Raw genomic sequence first — 13548 nt, forward strand, 5'->3', positions numbered from 1 at the left:
CGCATTTAAAAGCGTATTTCTGATTTCCTAGAAATCTTCATGAGCTCATTTACAAAATCACTACACACAGCAATCACAAGAACAGGAGTAGGCCTTTCAGCCCCTGGAACCTGATCCACCCTTCAATTAGATAATAGCTAATCTGCACCTCAAATCCCGCCCCCCCCCACCGTCCCTCACTCTGTGTAGATGAGCTTTGCCCTGTCCCTGGCTCCTGCTTTGTCTAATCCTGGAGAGCTTGGCAGGGGCAGAGCGGACAACTCAGTATCTAACCCGTACTGCACCTGATCAGGGAGGTGGACGAGCTTGGTGCTGACTGTGCAAATGTGAAGAAGGGTTTTATTTCCGTGATGACATATTTCATGAATATGCACAACAATTTACATTAAAAACAAATTAATGATGCCCCTCCCCCCCAATGGTCCTGTTCATAAAGGCAACTGAGCAATACAGACTGGGAGGTCCTGGTGTCCATCCCCAGTTGGCACTCAGTTGGCGGATCTCAGCTGAAGCAGCTCCGATTGGCCTCCGCACCCCTCTGATAGGGAGGGGGGAGATCATTATCCATTGGCCTCTGCTGCAAAGTGCTTGCGTGGGGATGTGGGGTGAGGACAACATTGGGTTCAGCCATACTGCTATTGTATGATTGGATAACCCACCCACATTCCCCGCCTAAACCCGCGAGTGAAGAATGGCCACACGGGCGAGGTGTCGGAGGGCATTCGCTGCCCATGGAAACCGTGCCCCAGCAAGAGTCAGCACCTTCAGGAGAAGAGAAAAAATGGCAGAAAGATAAAGAGAATATTGATCAGCTCATATTTCCTAAGGCTTTATGACAGTGGTGGAGCAAATAAAGGGAGTCAATGGTGCTGGTCTATTGCTGAAATGTAGTCATGTTCTGACCTAACTATTCTAATGTGCATTCATTACTTTGATATAAGTGCAGTACTTCTCATGTAAATAAAAGATATATAAATACAAAGATAATGAATTGTACTAGTCTCATTAGACTCGATTTTAACTTGGGTGTGGGGGTGGGTCCAGTGACAAGCTCACATGGCGCACCGTCATAAGGCCCAGGCTATTGTAACTCTCGGGCCTCATCTGCATCCTGGAGCCGAGCCTCCCACTCAAACCCAGCCAGAATCACTACCGGGCTGGCGAGCAGGAGGCCGCCATTGGGGACCTAAGGCAACGGTCACCGACAGTCAGGTAAGTGGGTCGTGGGGGAGATGGTGGAGGGAAGTCGGGAGGCCAGGGGCAGGGGAGGGCCAGGGTTAAAATCGCGTCAGGGTCTGAATGACCTCACTAATCCCTGCCTTTTGAATGTTTACGAGGGCCTTGCCTGCCTGTGACGAGCGGTGTGCAGAAACAATCAGTGTGGAAGTGAGGCTGGTTGGTGAGGCCACTGCTGCCTGGTCAGTTTTAATGTTTCTGCCATTCTGATTTTCAATTTTTTTTTCCAGTTTTTTATCAAAAAAAATGGTAGAGACTTATGAGCGTACAAAACATGGCAACTTGTTGACACTGACCCATCACCTGTGATCCACCACCTCTGGCCAGTCACCTCCAACCCATCACCTCATTGACTGTGACTACAACGTTAAGACCCAACGCCATATGAATGTGGGCCTTGTTGCTGGAGCATGATGAGCGCTTGGGTCCTCGTTCAGCCCAATCTCCATCCATGACCTGTACTCCAACCATGTCTGTAGCTGCCTGAGAGAATGGAACTGACAGGAGACTCAGAATGAAGAAGTCTAAGGACATTTGGGACGAAGACAATCTGATGAAGTTAGTGCATTATTATTGGCAATTTTTCTGACTTTTATTCTGAATGTGAAGCAGGCGAGTGTGCAGCGTACCACAGCCCAGTGCATGGACAGTGTGCCTACCCACCAATGTTGCAACTAAGTCAGCACTAATGAGGAGAAGATTTCTCTTTCCTTTCCTCAGATACCATCCCCCTCCCTTTCCAAACTGCCATCATCACACCTCCATTCAAAAAAAACCCTCAACACCTCTGTCCATTTAAAATACTGCCTCATCTTCAACTTCCCTGTCCTTGAACGTGTTATCGCCCCTCAAATCCATGCCCATCTTTCCTGCAACTCTATGCTCGAATCTCTTCAGTTAGGTTTTCGCCCCTGCCACAGCGCTGAAACAGCCCGAATCAAAGTCACAAATGACATCCTCTGTGACAGTGGCCGTGGTGCACTATGTCTACTCGTTCTTTCTGCAACCTTTGACATGGCTATCCTCCTCCAATGCCTCTCCTCTGTTAACCAGCTTGGTGGGACTGCCCTCCCTTGGTTCCACTCTTACCTATCCAATCGTAGCCAGAGCATCTCCAACAATGGCTTGTCTTCCTGCCCCCACACTGTGATCTATGGAGTCCCTGCAAGGATGTATCCTTGGCCCCTGCCTCTTCCTCATCTACATATTGCTATCTTGGCAACACCCAGCTCTAACTCTTCACCACCTCTCTCGACCCTTCCACTGCCTCTGTGTTGTCAGACTGGTTGTCCAGACATCCAGTCTTGGATGAGCCCCAATTTCCTCAACATTGGGAAAACCGAAGCCACCATTTGCAGCCCTCACTAGACCCCAGTACTCTCACTACCAATTGTACCCCACTCCCCAGCCAATCTTGGGTTGAACCAAACTGCTCACAACCTCGACATCCTATTCGACCCCAAACTGTGCTTCCGACCCCATAACCTCTCCAGCACAAAGATTGCCTACTTCCATCTCTGTCACATCTCCCGCCTCCAACGCGCCTCAGCCCATCTGCTGATGAAAGCATCATCCATGCCTTTGTCACCCCCAGACTTGACTGTTGTACTTCTCTCCTGGCCAGCCTCTCACCCTCCATGTTCTGTAAACTTCAGCCCATCCGACAATCTGTTGTCTGTCTATCCTGCACCAAGTACCGTTCACCCAACACCCCTGACTTTGCTGACCTATATTGGCTCCTGGTCTCCCAATGCCTCAAATTTAAAATCCTCGTGTTTACATCCTTTCATGATCTCATCCCTCCCTCTTGTCCTCCACCAGCCCTACAATCCCCCGAACTCTCCGTTCCTTTGACTCCGGCCGCTTGTGGATCTCGCACTCCCTTCGCCCCGCCATCGGCAGCCGTGTCTTCAGCCATCTAGACCCCGTGCTCTGGAATTCCCTTCCTAAACCCCATCGCCTCTCCCCTTCCCTCGCCTCCTTTAAGGCCCTCCTTCAAAACCAAATCTTTGACCAAGCTTTTGTTCACCCCTCCTAAAATCTCTTTCTTTGGCTTGGTGTCCATTGTTGCCTGATTTGGAACATTTTTCTACATTGAAGGCGCTCTATAAATGCAAGTGGATATTGTTTTTAATTTTTTAAGTGGTGTTGCTGATGATCGCTGCAGCTCAGAATTACTGAACATTTCGGCCAATTGCTCTTGCGACGGACAGTTTGCATCTAAAAGTAATTACTTTTGCTGTGGAGTAGGGATGAAAATAATTATTAAACAGTAACCTATCAGGAGCTCTGTTTAACAATGGGCGATGTTGTCAAAGGCTTGGAAGTAGCCACTTTCAACAGACTGTGTGGTGCAAGCAAATATATACTCAACGAGTCAGCAGGGGAGGGGAGTGGAGAGATGTGCTACGGGATGGCCCCAGCTTAACTGTTCTAAGGGACATGTATCCCTGGCTCTCAGTCACCTCTTGTTGCCATGTTTTATATTTAATAATGTGCCTGACCTTCGCTGATGGCCAAGTGGATAAATGCAGTGCCTGGTGTGGTACTGAGCCTTACAGCCCAGGAAGATCTCAAGTTTGACCCCCAGTCTCAGTAGGGATGCTACTATCGGTTTCAATACCACCCTCCTCCACCCCCCTGGAAAACTGGATGTCAGGTAAGGATAGGATCAGGTTGCATAGAATTTGCAGAGAAGTTACAACATGAAACGAGCCGTTCGGCCCAACCAGTCCGTGTTTTTGTTTATTCTGCACGGGAGCAGTAGTCCTAATACCATATTCCTGCCCTGTATCCATGTCCCTGTATTCCCCCTTTCCTTGAACCACCTAGCTAACCTATTCTTAAATGTCGACATGGCCTGCTTCAGTCACTAACTCTGGTTGTGAATTCCACCGCCTCACAACCTCCGTCTAAAAACAGTTTCTCCTGCGTAAACTTGAGGTCATTCCAAAACTCTGCTGCCCGTGTCCTAACTCGCACCAAGTCCCGCTCACCCATCACCCCTGTGCTCGCGGACCTACATTGGCTCCCGGTTAAGCAACGTCTCGATTTTTGAAACAAAAACAGAAAATGTTGGAAATACTCAGCAGGTCAGGCAGCATCTGTAGAGAGAGAAACAGAGTTAACGTTTCCGGTCGATGACCCTTCTCTCTACAGATGCTGCCTGACCTGCTGAGTGCTTCCAGCATTTTCTGTTTTTATTTCAGATTTCCAGCATTCGCAGTATTTTGCTTTTGTCTCGATTTTTGAATTCTGGCCAAGAGTTACACCCAAATGTTAACCTCCTCCTTTCACTTTAAAGATTCTGACAAGTCTGCTGGGTATTTCCAGCATTTTCTCTTTTCGTTTCAAGGTTTCCAGTTTTATTCTACATCTTACGATCTGCTATATTTCCGTATCCAGCCACCAGGAGGATTTAAGACATGGGATGGAATAACTTCTGCAGTCGGGGTTGGGCGTGGACAGAATAGCGCCGGGCTTTAGGACCCTGCGGGAACGTCGAGCCCTCGACTACCGATCAATAGCAGATCGCGGAGAACCGACGTGGTGCCGCTGGCGGGAGGGGAGAGAGACACGCAGACAGAGGGTGAATATAGAACTCGGGAGAAATGGAAATGACTTCAACATGGGAGTAAGGTGAGTGAGAAATGGAGCTGAAGATGTATTGTGTACCAGTGGCGGAGGCGAGCAAAGTTTTCTCGAACTTAAAAAAAGTTCCCCCAACTTTTCAAACTCCTTCCAACTTGGATCAAGTCCAGCGCTGTTTGTCCGGCGCTGTGCCCGAGATTTCCGGGCGGGCTGGTTAATATTAACGGTGATTTCGAAGCGATTCTCGATTCCCCAGCAGCCCCCCACCCAAATAGTTTGTGTGTTTCAAGTCGGGTCAGTTTCACTTTGTCTAAGTTTGATTCTTTCCCATTTTCCTTTTTATTTATTTTCTTTTCAGCTTCAAAACAAAGTCTAGTAAGATAGGAAAGGGTTGCATCAGGTTTTACAATATCTGATCGGGATGTCTTAACTTTTTTCGCGGTTACTTTGCTGTTGCAACAGGGGATAGGCGGGTGGTGTCTGGACTAGCTGCTTCTGGGAGTGGTTCCGCCTCACCTGAGCCCACTGAGCTGTATCACTGGAAACCGCCTGCTCAACATCCACCCTGACCTTTTCACTGGTTCCCCCCAATGTGGAGATCAACATTGGAACTGCGACCCCTCCTTTTCCCTTTTCCCATCCTCTTCCCTCCATTGCCTGTATTGAAGGGAAGACTGGCTGCATCCTCTCCTACCCTTTACTCGCTCTCTTTTTTGCTGAGCTACCTGTGGAACTCTTTCCTTCCCTTCCTCCTACAACTCTCCAGGCATTTTAAAACCCAGCCTGGGTCTTTCGTTTACCTTTTTTTAATCTCTTTATTTGTCACCCTTCGGTGGCTTTGGCCTGAGCACTTCAATTAGCTTTTTTAAAGAGCCGGCACAGGAACAGTGGGCCGAATGGCCTCCTGTGCTGTAAGGTTCTATGAATAGAGGGAGAGGGGGGAGGAGGGGAATTAAGGCCCTGCTGCAATTGGTTCTGAGTGTGTCAAGTGTCTGTTTTATATCTGTTTAATAATTAGTGCTCCTGATGTTTTTGTTTTGGGAGTGTTGCTTATTTTTACACACACACACACACACACACACACACACACACACACACACACACACACACACACACACACACACACACTCTTGTTTGGACTGTACAGATAATTCTCATGGAAAGTACCAGTACTTTTGGAAGTAGGTATTTTCAGTGAGATTTCCCTTTCCAGTCTGAACAGTTGAACAATAGCTGTGACAGGAACTCACTCCCCACCCCACTCCTCTTAGTTCAGGTTACAGTCCTGCCATTGAAGGAGCTCCATTTAGCTGCGCTGCAAGCCTTCGAACAGTACAAGGGGGAGAAACCGACACCTTGTTAAAGTTTGGCTTGCTGGGCTGTGACCCTGCTGCTGAAATAAACACCGACTCCAAGCTTTTGTGTCTGCTGCGGTTTTAACTGATTATATCGGAGAACCCTACTTATCTCGCGTATAAGTTGTTATAAGTCTTGACAGTCCTAGTCCATCAATTCCTGAAGTCACTGCCTTATGTAGGCAGATATGGAGGAGGAAATGGCTGCACAATTACTCCTGCTGGCTCCCACTGTGAATCTCCACTTTTAAAAATTAATTCACAGGATGCGGGCGTCGCTGGCAAGGCCAGCATTTATTGCCCATCCCTAGTTGCCCTTGAGAAGGTGGTGGTGAGCCGCCGCCTTGAACCGCTGCAGTCTGTGTGGTGAAGGTACTCCCACAGTAGTGTTAGGGAGGGAGTTCTGGGATCTTCACCCAGCGATGATGAAGGAGCAGCCACTTCATGGATGCCCAGTTTTGAGCTGCCAGATCTGTTCTGAATCCATTCCATTTAGCACGGTGGTAGTGCCACCCAACACAATGGAGCGTGTCCTGGGTGTGTACGCCGGGACTTTGTCTCCACAAGGACTGTGCGGTGGACATTCCCACCAATACAGTTGTGGACAGATGCATTTGTTCCTGTTCTCCCAGAACAAGCTATTTCACCCGCACGTGTGGAGCATAAACACTGGCATGGATCATTTGTGCCAAATGGCCTGTGTCTGCGCTGTACATGCGATGTAACCTACTTTAGCAGCGGTGCGGCAACTGGCTGAAGGAATAAGGAACTTCAGTGTATTTAAGTTCTGGATTTGTGGGTTTAGACCCCATTCTTGAGACTGCACATAATCTAGGCTGAGACACCAGTGCAGTATTGAGGGGGGTGTTACAATGTGCTCTTCAGATGAGACATTAAACTGAGGCCCCAGCTGCCTGTTCCAGTGGATTTGAAAGATCCCTTGTTGCCTGAAGAGCAGGGAGTTCTCCGGGTGTCCTGGCCAAATGTTCCTCCCTCACCTGAAACCAACAAAATATAAATTCCAGTCCCCGCCGCTTGTATTGGGCACATTTGATGTTGATGCGTTTTTCCTGCTATATTGACGGTAAACCAGGTACTGTGGCAGGCAGCCGACCCAACAGCACGTGTACTTTTACCACCGCGTTTTTGCTCTTTGAACATATCAAACGCAAAACTGAATTTTAAAAACGGCTCTGTCAATCCGTGCAACTGCGCGGGACTGTAGTCAACCAAACGGGAAAACACCGCGGGAAAGGAAAGCGGGAGAAGAAGGAAAGCGAGCACTGAAGCAGCTGCCCGAAGACGAAGTGGATAAGGGATGAAAGTCCGAGGTTATTGAAGTAGGAAAATCTGTTAAAAGAAGGATTCTAGGACAGTGTCTGTCCGAAATAGGTAGTGTGTTTAATACATTATAAGTAACGCAAAGTGGCAAATGGTTACAACAATATGCATTTGTATAGCGCCTTTAATGCAGTGAAACGTCTCGAGGGGCTTCACAGGAGCGTCATCAAATAAAATTTGACACCGAGCCACATGAGATATTTGGGCAGGTGACCAAAAGCTTGGTCAAAGAGGTAGGTTTTAAAGAGCATCTTAAAGGAGGAGAGAGAGGTAGGGAGGGAATTCCAGAGCTTGGGGCCGAGGCAGTTGAAGGCACGGCCACCAATGGTGGAGCGATGAAAATCAGGGATGCACAAGAGGCCAGAATTAGAGGAATGCAGCGATCTCGGAGGGTTGTGGGGCTGGAGGAGGTTAGAGATAGGGAGGGGCGAGGCCATGGAGGGATTTGAAAACGAGGATGAGAATTTTAAAATTGAAGTTTTGCTGGACCGAGAGCCAATTGTCGGTCAGCGAGCACAGGGGTGATGGGTGAACGGGACTTGGTGCGAGTTAGAACACGGGCAGCAGAGTTTTGGACGAGCGCAAGTTTACTGCAGGTGCAAGGCGGGAGGCTGGCCAGGAGTGCGTTGGAATAGTCGAGTCTAGAGGTAACAAAGGCATGGATGAGGGTTTCGGCAGCCGATGAGCTGAGGCGGGGGCGGAGACGGGCGATGTTACGGAGGTGGAATTTGGCGGTCTTGGTGATGGAGAGGATATGAGGCCGGCAACTCGGGGTCAGCTAGGACACCAAGGTTGCGAGTGGTCTGGTTCAGCTTCAGACAGTGGCCAGGGAGAGGGATGGAGTCAGTGGCTGGGGAACGGAGTTTATGGCTGGGACCGAAGACGATGGCTTCGATCTTTCTAATATTTAGTTGGAGGAAATTTCCGCTCATACACTGCTTGTCCAACATCCAGTATATTGTAATAAGTCAGAGACAGTAGAGGGGTCAAGAAAATGGTGGTGTGGTGGAGCTCGGTTACATCGGTGTACAATGTGGGAACTGACGCGGTGTTTTCGGATGATGTCGCCGAGGGGCAACATGTAGATGAGAACTGGGAGCAGGCCAAGGATAGATCCTTGGGGGAACTCGAGGTAACAGAGTGGGATGAGAAGCCATTGCAGGTGATTCTCTGGCTACGACTGGATAGATAGGAATGGGACCAGGCGAGGGCCGTCCCGCCCAGCTGGACAACGGAGGAGAGGTGTTGGAGGAGGGCGGTGTGGTCAACCGTGTCAAAGGCCGCAGGCAAGTCAAGAAGGATGAGGAGGGATCGTCTACCACTGTCACGGTGACACAGAATGTAATTTGTGACTTTTTAATAAGGGCCAGTTCAGTGCTGTGGTAGAGGCAGAAACCTGATTGGAGGAGCTCAAACATGGAGTTGGGGAAAAGATTGCACAGAAACAGGCCATTTGGCCCAACTGGTATGCCGGCGTTTATGCTCCACTCGAGCCTCCTCCCGTCTCTGCTCGTCTAACTCTATCAGCATAACCCTCTATTCCCTTCTCCCTCATATACTTATCTAGCCTCCCCTTAAATGCATCTATTCTGTTTGCTTCAACCACTCCCTGTGGTAGCAAGTTTCACACTCTCGCCACTCTCCTAAGTAAGTACCTCTTTGGTTGTAAAACGCTTTGGGACGTCCAATGATCGTGAAAGGCGCTATATAAATGCAAATCTTTTAAAGAAGTTACATCTGAATTCCTTATTTGATTTCTTGGTGGCTATCTTCTGTTGATGGCCTCGAGTTTTGCTCTTCCCCACAAGTGGAAACACTGTCAGATGAGCACAGATTTGGGAGGCAACAACATTCAGCCATTTACCCGATTTATAGGTGACTGCCCGTGATAAGCATGGATGGTGTAAGTGGAGGCTGTAATTGGCATTCACTTCATTACTGTTTAGGAGATTCTGCTGTGCGCAGAATGACTGCAGCATTCACCTACTTAATCACTGCATTTCAAAGTGATTCACTGTCTGTGAAGCACTTGCAGTGTTTGAGATATGATGAGGCTCTATTTAAATGCTAATTTTTTTCTGAGTTCACCTAGATGTAAGGAAAGCCAGAGAGGGCTGTGCAGGAGTGATTGGGCACCTACTGTGTCTTTTATTTCCTTTGTTCAAAACTGAGGAGTTGACAGGACTTTGAGCCGATCTGAGACTTCGAGCAAAGTTTAAGATAGCTCGGAGCCAATTTTGAGTCAGCTGCTTGTTGATTACTTTTTATTGTCATTTCCCCCTTTCCCTCCCCCCCCCCCCCCCCCTCCTCTCCAGAAGGAATTGTTTCCATCGCTGGATAGGGATCCATCGGTCTCTCCATTACCTTACCCAGAGGACCGTTGCTCATTTGTGATCCTAGAGAGTGAGGCCGTCCAACTGTGGAGTGCATCGTGCCCTTGTCTGCAGCTGGCGTCCAAACCCATCCCCTTTCCAGCACAGGTCGCTGGGTTGCGATTAGGAGTGGGGCGCACTAGTTATTTCCCTGGCCCAGGGACCCGATCATTGCCCTGGCTGAGATCAGCACAGACTGTGAATTGCACCTGCTGCCTTCCTGTTCTGTAGAAGGGTTTCGACCCGAAACGTTGACTCTGTTTCTCTCTCCACGGATGTTGCCTGGCCTGCTGAGTTTTTCCAGCGTTTTCTGTTGTTATTTTGCCTTCCTGCACTGTCTGGCTCGGAGACTGAGATGTCACCTCTGAGCGAATTGGCAGGTTTTGTTTGGGGCGTGATGTGATGTCTTTTAAAATAGACATTGGGATTCTGCAGAATAAGGGCGTTAATCCAATGGTATATACGAGGTAGCACTGTCTTGGTCATGGGTGCCTCCTGCCCCATTATCTGTCTCTGCTCTTGTGTCCCTGTGAGCTGCCCTCGCCCTGGACACATAGCTATAACAACCACAACTTGCATCTATATAGTGCCTTTAACGTAGTAAAATGTCCCAAGGCGCTTCACAGGAATGTAATCAGCCAGAAAATTGATATCGAGCCAGAGAAGGAGCCATTGGGACAGGAAACCAAAAGCTTAGTCGATGAGGTAGGCTTGATGGAACGCACCTACAGCCCCTCTGCTGCCTCGTGTGGTGTGGAGTACCACTACAAGAGGCACTCTTCCCTATGGTGTCTGAGCTGCACACTAATGGTGCTGGCTGCGTGCAGGCTTTTCAGATCACCCATACCCAGGCCACTCGTGCAGATCGTGCATTACCGAACTCTCCTCTTTTTACCCCCTCCCCACTGGAACATTTAAGGCACGGTTGCCATTTTTCGACTTCCAAGTTCACCCCGTGGCAAAAATGAAGCAAATTCCAAGCGTGAGAATAAAGCTCCCCTTTATTTTACTTTTTAATCCTTGGGCAAGTTGTCTGCCTTAGCACGTCTGCTGAGAGTGAGGCACTTTCTTTTTCCCTCCCCTGGGTAGCCTATGTTCTAAAGTCAGTGAACATAGGAATTGGTGCTCTGCTCTCCGAGCACTGATATTTGATGCTTCTATAGTTCAGGTTGATATTTGATGCTTCTATAGTTGAGGTTAACATTGCTCAAACCAGCCATTTATCATTAACTTAATCTCCCCTGGTGGTGCAATATTTGACGTGTTTGCATAAAATGGCTGTGTATATTTTAAAGTAGGTTAACAACTGCGTTAATATAATGCACAAAGGAATTTTACACACAAACATGTTAACAAGTGTGCTGCCAGAGGCAACACATCCCCCTTCAGTGGGACTCCAGTGTTCCAGCTTAGCTTCCAGGCCAACCTCATCTATTCACACTCGGTATCTAGTCTCCTTATCTCCCTGTGCCCTGAGTGTACAGCACTGTGGAAACTCCTGTCCCTGGTAACCAGCCTGTGTCTCTGAGGTTTTGGTCAACATGGTGTGTCATTGTGCAAAATGATGCTCTTTGTGCCTAACTTCTCCGAGGGAACTCGTCCGATGTAAGGATACCTTGAATAAGTGTTTATCTACTCGCTTGCCTGTAAAATTATTCCTGTCTAGGGGAGAGTGACCCCCATGCTCTGGTTCACCCCCTCCTCCATTATATATTTTCAGTCATGTTCTGTGTAAGCAAGTGTTCACTTGGCTCAGTAGTAGTACTTTAGTTTGTGTCTCGAGGTTATAGGTCCAAGTCCCACTCCAGGGAGCTCATAAGTCAAGGCTGACAATTGGGAAGCGGTGCTGTCTTCCGGATGATGGGTTAAACCGAGGCCCTATCTGCCTATTCGGGTGGATGTAAAAAGTTCCCATGATGGTCTTCGAAGGAGAGCAGAGTTGTCCTGATGTCTACTCGTACCCATCTGATCGTAGCCAGATGGGTACAAGTACCCTCGTTATTACCTCTGTAGTCCTTCAAGGAGAGAGCCTTGGTCCCCTTGTCTTCCTCATCTACCTGCTTCCACATGTACACTGACAACACCCAGCTCTACATTTCTACCACCTCTTGCCTCCTCCCCCACTGCCTGTGTGTTGTCAGACTACATCCAGGCTTGGATCAGCCGTAGATTCCTCCAGCTAAACATCGAGAAGACAAAGTCATCATCATTGGCCCTTCCCACAACTCCATATCCATGCCACCAATTCCATCCTCCCCGGTCACTGTCCCAAGTTGAATCAAATTATTTTCGGCGTCCGACTCGACCCCGAGCTGAACTGCCGACTCCGTATTCTGTTCATCACAAAGACCGCCTACTTGTACCTCCATAACATCCTCTGCCTCTGCCTCAGCCCATCTGCTGCTGAAACCCTCCTCCATGCCTTTGTCACCTCCAGACTCGACTATTCCAACACTCTCCTTGTCGGCCTCCTGTCCGCCACCCTTCATAAAGATAAGCTCATCTAAAATTCTGCTGGCCGTATCCAAGCCTGCAAGTCCTACTCGCCCAACATCCTTGTTCTCATTGACCTACATTGTATCCCGGTTCCCCAATGCATCAAATTTAGAATCCTTATCCTTGTGTTTAAAACCCTTCAGGAACTTGCCACACTTTATCTCGGTAACCTCCTCCAGGCCTAATACTCTCCTGCTGTGCCCGAACTCTCCATTGCTCTGGCCTTTTGCACATTTCACCCTCCCTTTATCCCACCATTGGCAGCCGTGCCTTCAGCCGCCTAGGCACTGCTCCGGAATTCCCTCCCTAAGCCACTCTATCACCCCCTCCTTTAAGACCATCCTTAAATCCCACCTCTTTGACCAAGCTTTTGGTCACCCCATCTAACATCACTTCTTTGGCTTGGTGTCCATTTTTTGATTAAGTCTGCGATGTGTGTTGGGATGTTTTTCTGTCTGAAAGGCACTATATAAATGCAAGTTATTGTCCTGGGTAGCATTTAATCCCTCAACCATCGCCACTATAAGTAGATTAGCTGGTCCATTATCTTATTGCTGTTTGTGGGACCTTGCTGTGTGCAAATTAGCTGTTCTGTTTGCTTACAGAACAACAGTGCCTACACTTCATAAGAACATAAGAAGTAGGAGCAGGAGTAGGCCATACGGCCCCTCGGGCCTGCTCCGCCATTCAATAGGATCATGGCTGATCCGAATCTAGACTCGCGTCCACTTCCCTGCCCTCTCCCCGTAACCCCTAATTCCCTTGTCTGCTAGGAAACTGTCGATCTCTGTTTTAAATTTATTTAATGTTGCAGCTTCCACAGCTCTCTGGGGTAGCAAATTCCATAGATTTACTACCCTCTGAGTGAAGAAGTTTCTCCTCATCTCAGTTTTGAAAGGGCAGCCCCTTATTCTAAGATTATGCCCCCTAGTTCTAGTCTCACCCATCAGTGGAAACACCCTCCACCGGATCCACCTGATCAAGACCCCTCACAATCTTATATGTTTCGATAAGATCGCCTCTCATTCTTTTGAACTCCAATGAATAGAGGCTCAACCTTTCCTCATACATCAACCCCCTCATCTCTGGAATCAACCGAGTGAACCTTCTCTGAACCACCTCGAGAGCAAGTATATCTTTTCTTAAATATGGAAACC

The 13548-nt window shown here is 48.5% G+C and overlaps 1 protein-coding gene across 1 annotated transcript in view; it reads left to right on the plus strand.

Moving 5' to 3' along the window:
* The first annotated feature begins 4346 nt into the window (after window positions 1-4346).
* Window positions 4347-13548, plus strand: part of tmem51a (transmembrane protein 51a) — a 55417-nt gene continuing 46215 nt past the window's right edge. Inside the window, exon 1 of the mRNA XM_085966936.1 lies at window positions 4347-4875. The gene's annotated coding sequence lies outside the window, so the exon portion shown is untranslated. The remainder of the gene's footprint in view (window positions 4876-13548) is intronic.

Source organism: Somniosus microcephalus, chromosome 25 (genome assembly GCF_052327205.1).
Source record: "Somniosus microcephalus isolate GS21.2 chromosome 25, FLI_Smic_1.0, whole genome shotgun sequence".
Classification (NCBI taxonomy): Eukaryota; Metazoa; Chordata; class Chondrichthyes; order Squaliformes; family Somniosidae; genus Somniosus; species Somniosus microcephalus.